The sequence below is a fragment of the Polypterus senegalus genome, chromosome 8 (genome assembly GCF_016835505.1).
Source record: "Polypterus senegalus isolate Bchr_013 chromosome 8, ASM1683550v1, whole genome shotgun sequence".
NCBI lineage: Eukaryota > Metazoa > Chordata > Cladistia > Polypteriformes > Polypteridae > Polypterus > Polypterus senegalus.
This window is the reverse complement of record NC_053161.1, coordinates 141,715,920-141,733,342: the sequence shown is the minus strand read 5'-3', so window position 1 is coordinate 141,733,342 and position 17,423 is coordinate 141,715,920. Positions and strand designations below refer to the sequence as shown.

General features: G+C 39.2%; 1 protein-coding gene and 1 long non-coding RNA gene across 3 annotated transcripts in view; one reads left to right on the top strand and one right to left on the bottom strand.

Annotated features, from left to right (window-relative positions):
• Positions 1-12,338, bottom strand: part of sinhcaf (SIN3-HDAC complex associated factor) — a 33,117-nt gene extending 20,779 nt beyond the window's left edge. Inside the window, exon 1 of one of the 2 annotated variants that reach the window (XM_039761858.1) lies at positions 12,255-12,338. The gene's annotated coding sequence lies outside the window, so the exon portion shown is untranslated. Of the gene's footprint in view, positions 1-12,155 lie in introns of both variants that reach the window. The other variant, XM_039761857.1, reaches the window with a different exon arrangement.
• Positions 12,339-12,480: 142 nt separating this feature from the next.
• LOC120534340 overlaps positions 12,481-17,423 on the top strand; it is a 61,265-nt gene continuing 56,322 nt past the window's right edge. The window contains exon 1 of the long non-coding RNA XR_005634728.1: positions 12,481-12,655. This is a non-coding gene — a long non-coding RNA (uncharacterized LOC120534340). The remainder of the gene's footprint in view (positions 12,656-17,423) is intronic.

Genomic DNA, 17,423 nt, shown 5'->3' with positions numbered 1-17,423 from the left:
AACGTCAGAGAACTTGAATGGCACAGTGGTAGTGCTGCTGCCTTGCAACACAGAGACCTGGGTTCATGTCCTAGGTGATCCCCAGATGGAATTTGCATGTTTAGCCTATGTTTACATGTCCAAAGATGAAGGTTAGGTGGATTGACCCTAGTTTGTATGTGCGCTCTTCCGTGCAATGGACTGGCAGCCTACCCAGGGTTTGTTCTTGTCTTTTGTCATTGCTTGCTGCAATAGGCCCCAGCTTCTGTCTGACCCAGCCCTGGATAAGCAGTTTAAAATAGATTATTGAATAAGTAATTCAACAAGGACTAAAAATAGAGCTATAAAAGAACAAACCAAAGCAAATCACTCTAGCCATAAAATTCAATATTTTGCACCAACATTAAGAATTCTTTGCTCACATTTGTAAGGTACCTGTCTGCACGAACAGTTATTCGGATTGTTTCTCTTTCTTCCAGAATATTGTATAGGAACAAACCAACCAACTTTTTTTTTTTTTTTAAAAAATCACAGATGCTGGGGATGCACACTGGTTTCTCTTATGACATACACATACCCATCTCTGATCCACTTGCACTTAAATCTAAACTGGTCTTATTAGGTTGTGAACACATGTCCATGGAAATCATTTATGTACCATCATAATAGTCAGTTTCTGTAGCTTAAGATGGCTGAAAAATTATTTACTAATGATGTAGTGTTTTCCATACTCATTTTAGGATTATGAATACTGTATTTTATTTATTAGTGGCATGTTTTTAGTCTAAATGCAAGTTTCAGTTTACTACTGTATATTGCAATCTTAGGTGCTCTGAAAAATTTATAATGGTACATGCTGTTAATAATGTAGGATTAAACAAAAAGTAACTTCATTTACTTGCAAAATAAACGCCGCATTTTCAACATCCTTAGTCTGTAATATTGGTCCTTTTAGTACAACTGTGTTTCAAACAAGCAAATGACAGAATGTGGAATTTAAATGCCATGGATGTGCAGAACCTGAGAGCTGCTGGCTATATACAGTACATGTTCTAAAAGTAACATAATACCATTATTATTGTACTGTATATCTGGATGCCTTTGTCCAAATGAACTTACAAGGTTAGGATACAGTAATTATTGCTTGTACAATGTACATAACCTAAACTCTTTTAGAGTTGCTGCTGAGGCAGGTTAAGCAAGTTGCTTGTGGTTTCACAGTAAGCCTGGGTCAGGAATTGAACCACCAACATTGTTAAAGGAATATTGATCTCCACAGGCCAAAATTAAATTGTTTTCTACCAAAATTTAATTTTCCTGTACACAAGTGAAGTGACTTGCTTGTGGACAGAACTGGAAACCTTGTTGTTTAAAAGCCAACTGGCTTAGCGACAAGGTTATACTACTTGCATGCAATAAGAACTTCATTTTCCACAGCTCAGCATTCACTTTAATTTTAGGATGTAGATTTTTCCAACAATTAACTTATTTCAATTTCATTTTTTTAACAACTTCTAAATCAAACATACACTGTACAGCTGTGAAGTCATTGCCATATTTGCATCACATGAGTGTTAAGGCAAGATCTCCTATTTAGGGTAACACATCAGCTTCGTATTTCATTTTCTGATGCTCATTGCATACTTTATACAGAAGCTGCCTTCAGCTGATCCGGAAGTACAAATTGCAATAATGGAGAAAACAAACAAGCTCACAGCTTACATAGAGTATAGTACATTTATTTGCCAGCTGCACTAACTGGCTATGGCATCAATTATCACAGGACAAAAAAAATGGATGAATTACAATGTACAATTCAGTAGAAACACCTCATTTTCAGATCACCACATAAGATGTGGTGGCATTAGTTCAGGATCAGTAGTAGAGATAGTCATAAGGGTATATCTCCCGATTACCAGTGTATGGTTAGGGGTTTTGGGGCTACCAAACCTCAGAATAATTATGAAGCTATACAGCTTGTTACACTACAAAAAAAGTCTTTACAAGATCATAATTAAAAAGTAGTCACAAATTTAAAAAAAAACTGTAAAATCTGATGTTAAACAGGAAGCTGCAGTGGAAATTAAAGTTCCATGGTATTGAAAAAATAATGCCTCTTCTCTATTAGTGCTTTAATAATCCAGTTATTCACAGAAACCTGGTTTCTAAAATGCCATATAAACCCTTATTCTGGTTAGGGAAACCATGGTTTCGGTCTCTTAGAAACCACGTTAACAGATGAGGATTTCTCAGCAAGTATTTTGCCATGTAAACCCTTAAGCAAGTTATTATTAAGGATTCTGTAGTCTGTGCAGGTCTGTTGCATTCTTTTAGCCTGCACGTATGTTAGCTTCTCACAAGCTTCCAGCAGCCACAGGCAGAAGATGGTGGATGCATCCACTAGATAAATATCCTGAGGCAAGTGCTCAAATGATCACATTTTTCCTTCTAATCGTTGAAACAATCTGTTCCAATATTTCAAAAATCGATAAAATTTATGTTGATGAGCTGAATGTACAGTGCTACTCCGCACCACAATCTTTGAAGTAGTACAGTAACATGTTAACACTAGAATCCCTGAAGCCTACAAAAAATCCCAGGACACCTTAAAGTCCCTCACACCTCCTCATCAGCGTCTTTGTTTTGCAAATGTGTCAATCAGCACAGGCAGCAAGCAGCCTACTATCCAATCCCCCACCGACACAGCTGAAGTTCTCCCATCTCAGGTCTGTTTATCTGGGTGTGAGGTGCCTGGAATTGTATAGGTTAAATACATTATTATTTGGAACACATGCATTTCATGTGTGTTCCATGTCTACAACGACCAGGGTAAATGCAGGATGAAAGGAAATGCGAGGCAAGAAATGTTGAACACATAACAGAAACATTTTGCATGTTATAATACCAATGACAAACTGTTGACATTAAGTGTATAAATATGTGAAGACTGAAGTCCAAATATCAAATAAACACTTTCACAAATGGTTCAAGTATAACAAAATAAGTGCACTTTTTATTCAAGAATATAGCCGAAGAAAAAGAAACTGGATCAGGGGATGATGTTGACATGCCCACTTGGCTGGTGCAGAGGTAAGAACTGCGGTCTCATAATCAAGAGGTTGCGGGTTCAATTCCGGGTCCTTCCAGCATTTACCATTTAGAGTACTGAGCTACTCTTATATTTTACTACTAGCAGAATACCCGCGCTTCGCAGCGGAGAAGTAGTGTGTTAAAAAAGGTACGAAAAAGAAAAGGAAAAAATTTTTAAAATAACGTAACATGATTGTTAATGTAATTGTTTTGTCACTGTTATGAGTGTCGCTGTGATATATATATATAGCAAAATACCCGCGCTTCACAGCGATGTCATGTGTTAAAGAAGTTATGAAAAAGAAAAGGAAACATTTTAAATATAATGTAACATGATTGTCAAAGTAATTGTTTTGTGTATTTGGTGGCAGCGTCACAAAGTTATTTTCGTCTAGCTACATCAGAAAATGTACCACGACGCCTGACATGCCTCCTTTTTACTGTTTTCTCACAGCTTGGATTGCTGCTGTCATATATATATATACACACACACACACACACACACACATACATATATATATATATATATATATATATACACACACACACACACACACACACATATACACATACATATACTTGTGTGTATGTTTGTATGTGTCTATATGTGTGTGTATAGCTTTGGTCACTGAGTGCAAGGGAAAAATAATAAAATATAGTCTATAAGTTATTAAACAGTAAAACATTGACGTTTTAAGAAGTACAGGTACATTGAGCACTACTGGAGTGGTTGTGGGTAAACGACATTTTAAAGACGGTGTAACACAACAGGTAAGTAACTAACAGCAGCTAAAATGTATATGGATCATCTCTCGGTAGTAGATCCCTTTTGAAAGGCGCTACACGACGGCTGTGGTATAGAAATTACATTTTCTATGTGAACGTTCAAATTTGTGCCTCTGGTAATGTGCCTTACCGGCATTTAAAGAAAATTAGTTTTGTGTCCTCTGCAGTGTTAAGAGAGAAAGGCTTTGGTTTGGCATAAAAGGAAAAAAGGTGTAAAGAAAGGAAAGTTGCCTTTTTCTTTTATATAGTATAGAGAGATGTGTTCGTTATGATCGCCTTTTGGGGACAGTCGCAGTGGGTCTTGTGTAGACTGGTGAGACGTCTCCGCCATTAATCGGCTGTGATGGCACTGTCAGTCCTGCACTCGTGTGCGTGAATTCATAATCCGAGTTTAGGACCTCATAATCGTATACGCACAAAAGAAAGTGTGAATCGCTTAATATTATTTTGCCGTGGTGTAGAAAAGGGGTCCTGTGTTTGCACTTGTCTGGGCTATAGCGCAGGGGGAGGATGAAAAAAATTAAAAGTGCTCACTTTGACTTAAAGCAGAAGCGCAGTCAGCGTCTCAAAGGCCGGCACAGCTATGCACGCACGCTGGCTGCTCGACTTTTGCTGGGCAGGAGACCCCTTTGTACACACGCTCATGATATCAAAAGTCTCAGCTCTTTGGAGGTAATTCATATATTATATATATAGCAAAATACCCGCTTCAAGCGGAGAAGTAGTGTGTTAAAGAAGTAATGAAAAAGAAAAGGAAACATTTTAATAATAACGTAACATGATTGACATTGTCATGAGTGTTGCTGTCATATATATATGCCTGCCTAAATAAGTCACGCTCGCTTTGCTCTTACTTTATTTACCGTTCATTTAATCATGGCTAATGGCGGAAAAATTATAAAATGGAAGGAGGATGGCTTTACCAAAACAATTATTGATGGCGAACCGATTATTCATAAAGCTTGAATAAACCCCCCACGCCATTGCAGCTCAACTCCATTACGGTTAATGGAGAAAATACCTTCCAGTTATGACCATTAGGCATAGAATTTCGAAATGAAACCTGCCCAACTTTTGTAAGTAAGCTGTAAGGAATGAGCCTGCCAAATTTCAGCCTTCTACCTACACGGGAAGTTGGAGAATTAGTGATGAGTCAGTGAGTGAGTGAGTGAGTGAGGGCTTTGCCTTTTATTAGTATAGATTGTAGAATAAAAACATACATTTGATTTGAGTGTGTAACAGCCGGTGTAAATTTATGGTACTTGTAAAATTTAGCTTTTTTTTTTATTATTCAGTTTTATTCTCTCACTCACATTCATGCTCCCCCCAATCTGACACTGTTAGTTTTCAAATAAAGATGTGGTATAACACAGGTAAACTCAGATGAGGATTATATATCGGATAAAGAGAACAAAAACATCCAGCCACACAAGAACAATGCAGCTCCACCAGGTGTAAAGGTGAAAGATGGCACCGTTTGGATGCAGCAAGAGGTTGGGCATCATCCTAACAGTGAATCTGCCACACACACACGCATCCTTCAATGAAACAGCAGGGCCTATGGCGCTCACCAAGGTATTAAGCAAAGTTCTGTTTGCAATTATGTTTTTTAATGGTCTTCATATTAAAAAAAAAAAAATTATTAATGTTATTTACCTACAGTGGTGTAAAAAACTATTTGCCCCCTTCCCGATTTCTTATTCTTTTGCATGTTTGTCACACAAAATGTTTCTGATCAAACACATTTAACCATTAGTCAAATATAACACAAGTAAACACAAAATGCAGTTTTTAAATGATGGTTATTATTTAGGGAGAAAAAAAATCCAAACCTACATGGCCCTGTGTGAAAAAGTAATTGCCCCCTGAACATAACAACTGGTTGGGTCACCCTTCGCAGCAATAACTGCAATCAAGCGCTTTGATAACTTGCAATGAGTCTTTTACAGCGCTCTGAAGGAATTTTGGCCCACTCATCTTTGCAGAAGTGTTGTAATTCAGCTTTATTTGAGGGTTTTCTAGCATGAACCACCTTTTTAAGGTCATGCCATAGCATCACAATTGGATTCAGGTCAGGACTTTGACTAGGCCACTCCAAAGTCTTCATTTTGTTTTTCTTCAGCCATTCAGAGGTGGATTTGCTGGTGTGTTTTGGGTCATTGTCCTGTTGCAGCACCCAAGATCGCTTCAGCTTGAGTTGACGAACAGATGGCGGACATTCTCCTTCAGGATTTTTTGGTAGACAGTAGAATTCATGGTTCCATCTATCACAGCAAGCCTTCCAGGTCCTAAAGCAGCAAAACAACCCCAGACCATCACACTACCACCACCATATTTTATTGTTGGTATGATGTGCTTTTTCTGAAATGCTGTGTTCCTTTTACGCCAGATGTAACGGGACATTTGCCTTCCAAAAAGTTCAACGTTTGTCTCATCAGTCCACAAGGTATTTTCCCAAAAGTCTTGGCAATCATTGAGATGTTTCTTAGCAAAATTGAGACGAGCCCTAATGTCCTTTTTGCTTAACAGTGGTTTGCGTCTTGGAAATCTGCCATGCAGGCCGTTTTTGCCCAGTCTCTTTCTTATGGTGGAGTCGTGAACACTAACCTTAATTGAGGCAAGTGAGGCCTGCAGTTCTTTAGACGTTGTCCTGGGGTCTTTTGGGACCTCTCGGATGAGCTGTCTCTGCGTTCTTGATGTAATTTTGGTCGGCCGGCCACTCCTGGGAAGGTTCACCACTGTTCCATGTTTTTGCCATTTGTGGATAATGGCTCTCATTGTGGTTCGCTGGAGTCCCAAAGCTTTAGAAATGGCTTTATAACCTTTACCAGACTGATAGATCTCAATTACTTCTGTTCTCATTTGTTCCTGAATTTCTTTGGATCTTGGCATGATGTCTAGCTTTTGAGGTGCTTTTGGTCTACTTCTCTGTGTCAGGCAGCTATTTAAGCGATTTCTTGATTGAAACAGGTGTGGCAGTAATCAGGCCTGGGGGTGGCTACGGAAATTGAACTCAGGTGTGATACACCACAGTTAGGTTATTTTTTAACAAGGGGGCAAATACTTTTTCACACAGGGCCATGTAGGTTTGGATTTTTTCTCCCTAAATAATAAAAACGATCATTTAAAAACTGCATTTTGTGTTTACTTGTGTTATATTTGACTAATGGTTAAATGTGTTTGATGATCAGAAACATTTTGAGTGACAAACATGCAAAAGAATAAGAAATCAGGAAGGGGGCAAATAGTTTTGCACACCACTGTATATTTATTTACTTATCTTCCTATAGCGTAAAAATCACAAGTAGACTGCAGAGCTTCCTATGTTTGATCAACAAAAAAAAGTACATGTGCAATGCCACTCCTCATTTACGAAAAGATCAGTTATGTAAAGTGTGAATGAAACTTCCACCTGGAGCAAAAATCACTTCAGTATGCAAGCAATTCTCCGCATGTAAATACATTTTTAAGAAACCAGGATTCTACCTTGAGCTGGGTACTCCCCTTACCCCCAGTTCTGTGCATGCATGTAAACACACAATATGTTGTGGTGGATTGATCAAATGAAATAACAGTCAATGCACACACTGTTTAAAAGATATGTATGAATGTGTAAAGTCCAGCTTTTGTTGAGTTATTCTTGGGAGAAACCCTCCATACCTAACCTCTTGTTAGCTCACCTAGACCCATAGATATATTTAGCATACAGTGTTCATCTGGCAATTTCTCCCTATCTGCATATTAACAATTATTTTTGCCTTGAATTAGTAGCATTAAGTTAAAGCTGCAAAGTTCTGGGTCAGAACCTGGGTGTGGAGTTTGTATATTAACCACTACATTTTATCAGGCACACCATTTTTCCCTCTCTTAGATGTATACGATAAGTTACTTGACAAGTCTAGATTGGCATAGTATGACCAACTGTAGATGTGTACATGATGGTACTATAACAATGAAGTGAAACCACATCCAATGTTGCTTCCTGCATTTTGTCTTGATGTAGCAGGGAACAACTCCCTGTAATACTTAACTGGCCAAGATGGTTAAAAAATAAATGGAAAGAAATATCAAACAGTGAATGGGTAAATGTTCAGATACACTACAGTTGCATTTAAAATGCTTAACTCACAATAAATCAATATGGCCTACCAAAGATGGATATTATGGTATGCTGTATTATGGTAACCACCGATGTTCCACGTAATGTAAACAAAATAACAAAACTGCCCTACACTCATTAAAATAAAATAAGAGACTAGCCATGTAGATGTGATTTGTGCATTACAAAACTCTGCATATTTTAGGATGATGCTTTACAGGAAACATTCAGTAACATATTGAGGTACATATAAAATTTATTTATTGTTATAATGGGCACATGAATCTATTCTGGAATATAGTGGATTTATCCAGCTTTATTTAGGAAATTCAGACTTTCTAATGAATTAGAAAATTAAACATTCTTCGCTTTTCCATTGCAATGGTCTTTTCTCTGCCAGGCTTGAACCCATTTCTGATTTTACTAATGGCTTTTTCTTAACTGATGTTCCAAAAAAGTTAATGATTGGCATACTAAAGGTTTTACTATATCAAAGTTCATTGAATTTTTCCAACTTTTCCAAGAGATGCCCTTGTTTTGAAACAGGTTTGTCCTCCTGTTAATAGACAGTAGCAACAGGCTACAAAAGGCAATTCAATTGAATCAAACCAGCATACTTTAAAAATTTTAAATAACCACAAATATCATATACTGTATACACTACTAGTCAAAAGTTTTAGAACACCTCAGTTTTTCTTCAGATTTAATAAGCTGAAATGCAATGAATGACCTAAAATGGTGAAAAGGTAATTAGTAAAATGCCAGGGTTTTAAATTCTAGGTTAGCAAAGACTTGGTGTTGATGAAAGGAGACACACACAATATATATACACAATTTGAAATTAATATACAAGTAAAAAGAATTTTGGATTAAAAGCAATAATCTGCATTCATTTTATATGTATTATCTCATTTCAGACCTGAACTTCAGAAATATTGACTTTAAAATGTACTTTGTGAAGTGTCTGTTTTATGTACCTGAAAGATACCTTTCCCACATACCTGCCTACTCAATAAGTGATAGTATCATGTGTAAGCAATGCCAAGCAAACAGGTAGCATTGGTGCATTATATTCCATATCCTTCGAGAAAAAAAAACACAAAACAATGACTTTAAAATGTGTTTTGGGAATGGGTTAAATATGCCAGCAAAAGCACATCAGGAACCTCCACTCTGTTCTTCGCTCATGACAAGGGTATAGAGAATGAGTCACCTCCCATACTTCCAGCCAACAATGGTCCTGCGATGATTAAAAGAACCTTGATGACAACCTGTACAGAGTATGAAACTGCAGTGACAACTAATAGTGGAGTACAACAGAGAGCCTAAAAGCAGCTTAAAAATATTCACACCCAAGTGAAGGTGCTTTCTCAACGTCGGTCCTAGGGACCACCTGTGGCTGCAGGTTTTTGTTCCAACCAGATTCCCAATCAGTGAAAACACCTGATAACACTGATCTAATTTAATTAACTGGTATTATTTTTCTTTTACACTACATTCAGAAAAGCACAGCAGTATGATTTTTACATTTATAAGACATTTAGAAATATTTCTGCTTTTGCTATAGATTTAAATGCTCGACTCTCTTTGGTTGATTTCATTATATTTTGCCCTCTGTGCAGTCTTTCCCCCTTTGTTGTATCTTATTAATGACTATTAAAAATTGAGCAGTCACACTGGCAAAACATTGAATAATCAAAGGCTGCAACTACTTTAGCATCAACCCCACTAATTAGCAAATAATGGATTAATTAAAACAATTAGAACACCTAGAAAAGTAGAATGAAAATCAAGATGAAAATATTGTTAAAGAGAAAAAAAAAATACATTATTCCCATATAACTGCTTGGTACATTTTAATATTATAATATATATATATATATATATATATATATATATATATATATATATATATATCCCAAACTTAAGTTTTCTAATTTCTACATTGCTCCAAAAACACAGAACTTTGGAAATAACACATCACTTAATTAGCCTAGGAGTCCAATTAAAAACAGAAGCTGGTTGGAACAAAAACCAGCAGCCACAGTGTGTCCCCAGGACCGAGGCTGGGAAACACTGGCCTACAGCATAGTGCGCCAAGATTGTTTTTGCCTTACGCCCCGACTCCGTCACCCTAAACAGGGACAATTAAATGTACCCTTCACAACATGCTGGTTTAAATGTATACCAATAACTTTTGTCCAGTTCCTGCAACTTGACTTGCGAGACATGGATGTCCTTTCCGTGTCTCTCACTAGCCGTCACTAAACGATCGAAGCGCACGCGTACACGATGTTACCTTCAACAGCTTCTGTAGACATCAGGCTTTTCTAAAGGCAAATTGGAATTAGGCAGATAGACGTAATGAAGCGCCTTCTAGATGGACATATCCACATAAATAAACATACACCCATTAGAATGGCAAAACTCTGATACACTTTAGCACTCTCTAAATTACTACATGGTCAGTCAACGCAATCTGAGTGCAAAGACTCAGCACACACGTTATAAGGAAGCATCTTCAAGTTTACCCAATAAGCAAAAATATGTATGAAGAATATTGTAGTTGAATTAATGACACAAAACTCAATTTGAATGTAATCGAGTCCTCATGGGGACAGATGAAACTAATGTGGTGATGCGACACCTGGTGCCGCATTAAACAGTGCAGCATGTGCGTGTGGGCTGCCCCTCCACAGTCGATCCAAGCACGTGCTCGCAGTATGAAGTTTTCATTGTCGTTTACCGCCACGGCGCTGGACTACGAGAATTCAACTGCAGACTCTGAAATTAAACAAGACATCGGAAGCGGATTCGAATCGTTTCGGAGGACCATCAGATCAGCCCTGCACAAGCTACCTGAACGCCAGTCTGACGTCACTCCAACATGGCAACTGCCGTCTCACTTCAAAGGAGGAAGATGCGCTGGCCTCCTGCTACACAATGAGAGTCACAGTCCCGTACAGGCAACCTGGAGCCTTGAACTGCCGCTTCCAGCGAACGGTCCCCCACTGAACGACAAAATGTGATGTCGTCTGCTTCAAACACCGGGAGATGCGCGGCCTTAGCGGGAACCCCCCCCCCTTCAGCGCCATACAAAAAGTGGGTAGAATGAGGGCGCCGGAGGCTTGTCCTGCGACGCTGAATGAGAGACCGAAGCATGGTTTTAAAGCCATTACAAACAAAATAAAACAATAGTGTTTACTCAAGGGGGGACGTTGAGTGAGGTGTGAGCACCCCAAAACAATGCGTTAACCTCACCACACTCACGTTTTCCACTTCACGCGCCCCCTCCCGCGTTTCACCGTTCCGACGAGACGCCATCATCATTTAAAGCGCAGCGGACTGCACCACGCACAGCATACCGGAGACGCACGCGCGCACTGTAACCGAATAGTTGCGCTCCATTTCTGTGCGTTCGGTCTTTAGCATTTCTCTTTTGGTCAGCACGTGCCAGATTTATGAAATAAAATAACTTGTGCAGCACCCTCGGAGAGACCACAGGACTGTCGCAGTACTTCGCTCGATTACAGCGACAAGATACACCGGTGATGACGAGAGTGCCGAGGCGGGCAAAGTTCGATAGTCATCGCGAGGAACGTATGGCGCCTCCGGTCTTCAAAAAGGTCTCATTTGTAAACTGTCACCACCGCACCTACACAGTGATGTTGGACAAGACGAGAAGCTCGGGCAGCCAAAATAATAAAAGCAGACGCTTACTCCTCCTCCTCTTTTATTTTTGACGCGCATGGTGCAAAACAGCGGGCGATACAAGTTGTTCAGGTAGATTACCTCCTCGAATTATGAGTCTATATAAAAATACGTGATGTAGACTTAATCGTACAAACAGAAAGTACACTCTAGTTGATGCAAAAAAGTGGCCCAGTCGCGACCAAAACAGTGCAAAGGCAACGAGCACCCTTTAAAGTCCCGTTAATCAAAAGTGAAACCTTAACCGAACAAAATGCCTTCCTCCATTAAGCAAAAAATTAGTTATTTTTTACTTGTTATTGTACTCCCGGAACACGTTTTCGCTGAACGGACTTGAAAGATTACACGTGCTTGCGGTACATTTCTTAAAAAAATTACAGTGCAACACAAAGCCCATCGTCAAGTTCACAAATGCATTGCGATAACAGCGCTGTCTCCCACTCTCTACACACTTATTGGAGCAAAATCACAAGTTTGGACATTAACTTACCCGTCGCTAAAAGTTGCTTTTATTATTTTCGTCAAAAAGAAATACCCGGCCGTCCAGGGATACTCGCGGTAGTTTACAAGAACTTAGAACACTACTCACAATGCCAGCCTGCGCCGCAATTCAGCCGGAGATCACTCGGTTGTTGATGTCTCACTTGCCCTGTCTGAAAAATAGTAAATTGTTATGATATACGCATGCGCCATTCCCACGCCTCCATTTTCTTCAATCAAACTTATTTATATGCAAAAGTGACGCGCACACTGCGTCTGCATTCTGTTGACCTAATAAGGAAGGAAACGTTGCGCGGGAATCGGAGGAGGGCGGGGTTAGTCGCTATGGCAAGTAGCAAGGTGTGTGGGCCGCACTGCTTGCATATTCCCGCTCAGGCGACCGCTGTTTGAAAGCAGTGAGAACGAAAAAGCACAGGACTCTGCATGGAAATCTTGTCTGGAAGCGGAACGTCCGAAAATCAAATGTTATGAAACGGGGAACACTGCACGGTAGAATGTTTTTTTGATTATTAAATTGTATATGGTTATGGGAATAGTGAATGAGTCCATTTCTTTTTCTGTGCCTCACACAGGACGGTTTACTGTACAGTACTTTTCAAATAATCTTAAGCAAAAAGGCAGCTTGGTGCATTCTTGATGAGGGATTTTGTGTTTAGCTGTTTTCATGTTGGCACTAAAATAGCCATGCAGTGAAACTATTTAGTATTTAAATTTAACAAGAGATTATATATTTCCCCTTGGGATTAATAAAGTATCTATCTATCCTTACTTTTTTAATACAGATAATTACAATTGACATTTAAATTTATTTGCTGAGCAGAAGCTTTTATGTAGAGAGACTTACAAAAAAGGCAACACAATGAAGTAAACATCAGTCTGAGGGACTGTTTGGGAACAAGTATTACAGGACAAGGTTACAAAAATTGATCACCACAAGTGAAGAGCTCATAACAAAATACAAGCAAGTTACAATTCCTAGACAATACGACCAGCAGGTAATATCAGTTAGACAGGAATTCACCCAACAAGAGAGTCTTTAAACACATTGAGGGATGTAGAATTTTGAGACAGGCAGTTCATTCCACTGGAGCCATCCATGAAAGGAATTTGGATTGAGATATGATGCCATGCAGATGTAGCATCATCAGTGTGGCATAGTGGTTAAGGCTTTGTACTTCAAAACCTGAGGTTGTGGGTTCAAATCCTGCCACTCACACTGTGATCAAGAGCAGGTCACCTCACCTGGCTTTAATCCTGTTGGAAAAAGAAAAGTAATGTTACCAATTGTATTTTAAATGTTGTAAATTGCTTTGGATAAAGGCGTTGGCCAAATAAATAAATATAAATAACCAGACACCATTCATCAGCAGACCTGAGTCGTGGGTGGGGTATAGCACTGCACAAGTGTTTCCATATATGTATGTGCTGACCCATTGACAACTCTGTAAGCAAGCATCAATTTGGTTTGATCAGGCGGATAAAGTACAGAGTGAATCTGCAAAACTGGGAGACTGCAGCAACCTGGTCCTTGAAGGACTGCTGGTCATTGATCACTTCCACAAGGCTGCATACAGACATAGCGTGAGTTAGTGATAATGAGCCAAGCTGAATATCCAAATAGATGGATAAACTGGGATAAGAAGAAAATCAATTTTTACCAGATTCAGTTATAGATGGTGTTTTTTCATCCTTGTTTTAATATTAATGAGATATGCATTAAACAACATACTGTAATATACAATACATGACACCATCACAACATTAAATACACTAGTAGTGAAAATATATTGCACAAAACATAAATATATAAAACAATATACTAAAATAGAATTGCAATTCTGCTCAGTAATATGTCAAGTAAATCCTTATAAAATAACCATAATTTAGATTGGGTAGAGGAGTTTAGAAATCAGGAACAGTCATATTAATCAGAGGCGGTGTTTAACCATGGTGACTGCAGGAGGAAAGACATTTTGTATATTTAGTTGTTCTTGCCTTTAGTGACTGATATCATTTCCTTAATGATAATAACTGAAAGAGATGGTTGCCTGGGTGAGTGTAGTGTTTGATTCTATTTCTGGTATGCTTCCTGAACCGTAATGTATGCAGGACCTCAAATTAGTCCATTTTCAGACCTACAATCTTTTGTGCAGTCCAAATAAAACTCTGCAGTTTGTTTCAAGTGACAAGATGCATTGCCATATCAGACTGTTGTGGAGAAAGTAAGGATGCTTTCATTAATACCCTTAACACAGATTTTCTGTCTAACTGTAAGAGGTTCTATTCAAGATTTGACAGTACCGCACTGTGAGTGTGACAGCCAAGTCAGAACTTTTGTTTTTGTTCTTGTTTAATTTTCTTGCTTTATAGTCATTCAGGTGTACAGGTATGTTTAGACCAAAGTGTTTGTGTGTGTATTTATTTATTTGCTTATTTAAAGAGCATCTGTAAAAAGTTGAATTTCCCCCTAGGGACAAATAGATAGATAGATCTTTATTTTTTATCTATCTATTTATCTGTCTATCCAGTCATCCAGCTCTTTTCTGCCCTTGCAAACCTAAATAGTATTTGATATTTGGAAAATGTCCCGGATTAAAACACTTAAGAGATTTGTATATAGATGATGTCTTTGCATCCTATGAACAATTAAACTTCAAATTTAGCTTCCCATCAACACAATTTTTCCCCCACTTTCAAAGCCGAAACTTTGCTAAAATAAACCTGCTCAATTTTCTCACCTCCCACCCATTTCTATTTCAGACACAGTATTGATCAGCCCTGAAGACTCAATCAGCATCAGACAGCCTTGGTGTCACAATCACTCCTAACCCATTAACACCCATGTTTGGTGTACTCCCAGATGGGCTTAAAGTGGAGAAGCACAAATTAATTGTAATTGCTTATACCATACTATTATCGCTTAGATTTATTTTGTCTTATCTGGAAGGATCCTAGCCCACCTGCTCTAAGTCAGTGGTTAACTGATGTTCTATACATCTACAGTAGTTAACTGAAATTGGGGAATAAATCTCACTTAGAGGATCTGTTCAAAACTTTTTAAAAATATGACAAGATATAATTAATTAAATATTAGAATAAACATTCATATCTGTATTAGGGAAAAGGACACTCTTCTCTACTCTTTTTTTTTTTATAGATGCAATACAAACATCAAAAAACTAACAACATCAGCGCTTGCCCACAAGGAAGCTACAATGTCTTAAAGGGGACAACAACAATAATTCAGTCGTACTATGTTTACCATAATTATAAACTTAACAATCTCCCCTCTTTTTTTTTTGAGAATATAAACATGTAAATCTTTTATTTTATGTGCCATACCCCGTCACTCAAAGCTTTCACCAGCATTCAGGCAGATGTACCCTTTTTGTCAAACAGTCAGACAACTGCTCCTTTGTAGTTGACCAAAGTATTTGGCCTATTCTTCCAGAGTGTAAGAGTTCTTTTATAGAGCTGAGCTACAATCTCAGTCTTCTTTCTGTGACACATTTTGTAGATTTGATGGCATTCACAAGAGAGTAGTTGTCAGTGATGCAAGTAATAGGCAAAGTGTATCTGTCTGCACAACTTTTATGTAGTTCTGAAAAAAGAGTTGCAAGAAACATTGCATTGTCAATTCCATCTGCCAAAGCAAGTGTTTGTCCTGCAAGAGTGCTCCAAACAATCCTTCTTATCCTTTTAGATTGCCAACAGAGTGGTGAGAATTTATCTCCTTCGCCCATTAATATTAAGAAGGGTTCACCTTGGATACCACCATCAGCCAAATTCCCAAGAGAAGCATTACTAAGCAGGACCAGTTTTAATAAGTCATCATAGCCTAAATGTTGAAATTTTAATGTAATATGTTCAGACTTCAGTGTCCTCACTATTTTGTTTTTTTCATGGATGTTTTATACTGTAGCATACTTCAAGTTGAATGCTGGGCTGCAAGCATCAAACATCATGTTTGGCCTGGTTTGCCAAGCAACCCATAGAAGCTGACCTATTTTTGATTTCAGCTGATCAGTTTATGTGTTTGTAAGTGGTGCTGCCCGTTGCAGGGCTGTTGTAGAGTCTATAGGAATGGGACAGAGTTTTTTATGTAGGTTTCCTGCTGTAACTGTATAAATCCACCAGAAGAATTCACCTGTGTGCCGACAAAACAAAAAATATTATGCTTCTCACGTCCAATTTGGAACACAGATTTTAAATAAGGAATTTCAGTTTCTGCAAAGTGCTTTGAGGCCCCAAAATAAAATCATCAACATGAGAAGCAAGAACTCCGGTTACACTGCCATGTTCATCTAACAGTAGAAAACAGGAGGATCTACTAGTGACGTTATTCCCCCTGTGTTTTTTATGGTGTGGAACTTGGCCCGGACACAGACAGACGGACATCGTTTTTGCACCCAACACAGGTTTATTTACAATTTATATTTACAACCAAGTCAGTGCACGTCCCAGTGCCTCCAGCACTGATCCCCCAAAGTCCAGGCCTCACAGTCCAAGTGCCTTTCTGGCCGCCTCCAGTCCTCTCTCCAGCTCCGTCCTTCTTCCACCCGACTTCTGCCCTTGAATGAAGGGAGGCGGCCCCTTATATAGGAACCCGGATGGGCTCCAGCTGCTTCCTGGCATTCCTCCGCAGACACGCCCCAGTGTGGCGGAAGTGCCGGCTGCGCACCCGGAAGCCCTTCGGATGTCCCTGCTCCTCTTTCCCCCAGCACTTCCTGGTGTGGCGGAAGTGCTGAGGTCCAGGATTGTTCAGGCACCGGGGCGCCGCCTGGTGGTGGCCACGGGTCCCTACAGGGTTGGGCTTCCAAGCCCTCTACCCATGGCCCCCAACACAACCAGGGCGGTCGCCCCCTCGCGGTCTGGAGGAGGTACAAGCCCTCCTCCGGTCCTCCTGGGCGTCCCGGCTGGGCTCCACCCCCAGCCGCATGCGACAATGGCTTCTTTCACTTTGTTGTAAAAGTAGAGTGACACATCTGCAAGTCCATAAACACACTTTTTTAGTTTCCACAATATTCCTTTACATTTAGCTTCAATTGGAGGTTGAATATAAATATCTCGAGACAGTTATTCCTTGCAAGTATGCAAATGTAATATCTATGAAGTGTAAATTCCTTTGCTTCTGACCGCAAGAAGCACTCTTAAAGATCCAGAAGAACATGGTGAATCGTTTGGAAGCTCATCCCTACCAAATTCCTCAAAACTGTAGCCACAAGTTGAACTTTAGGCATTATACCTGCTGGTGTCT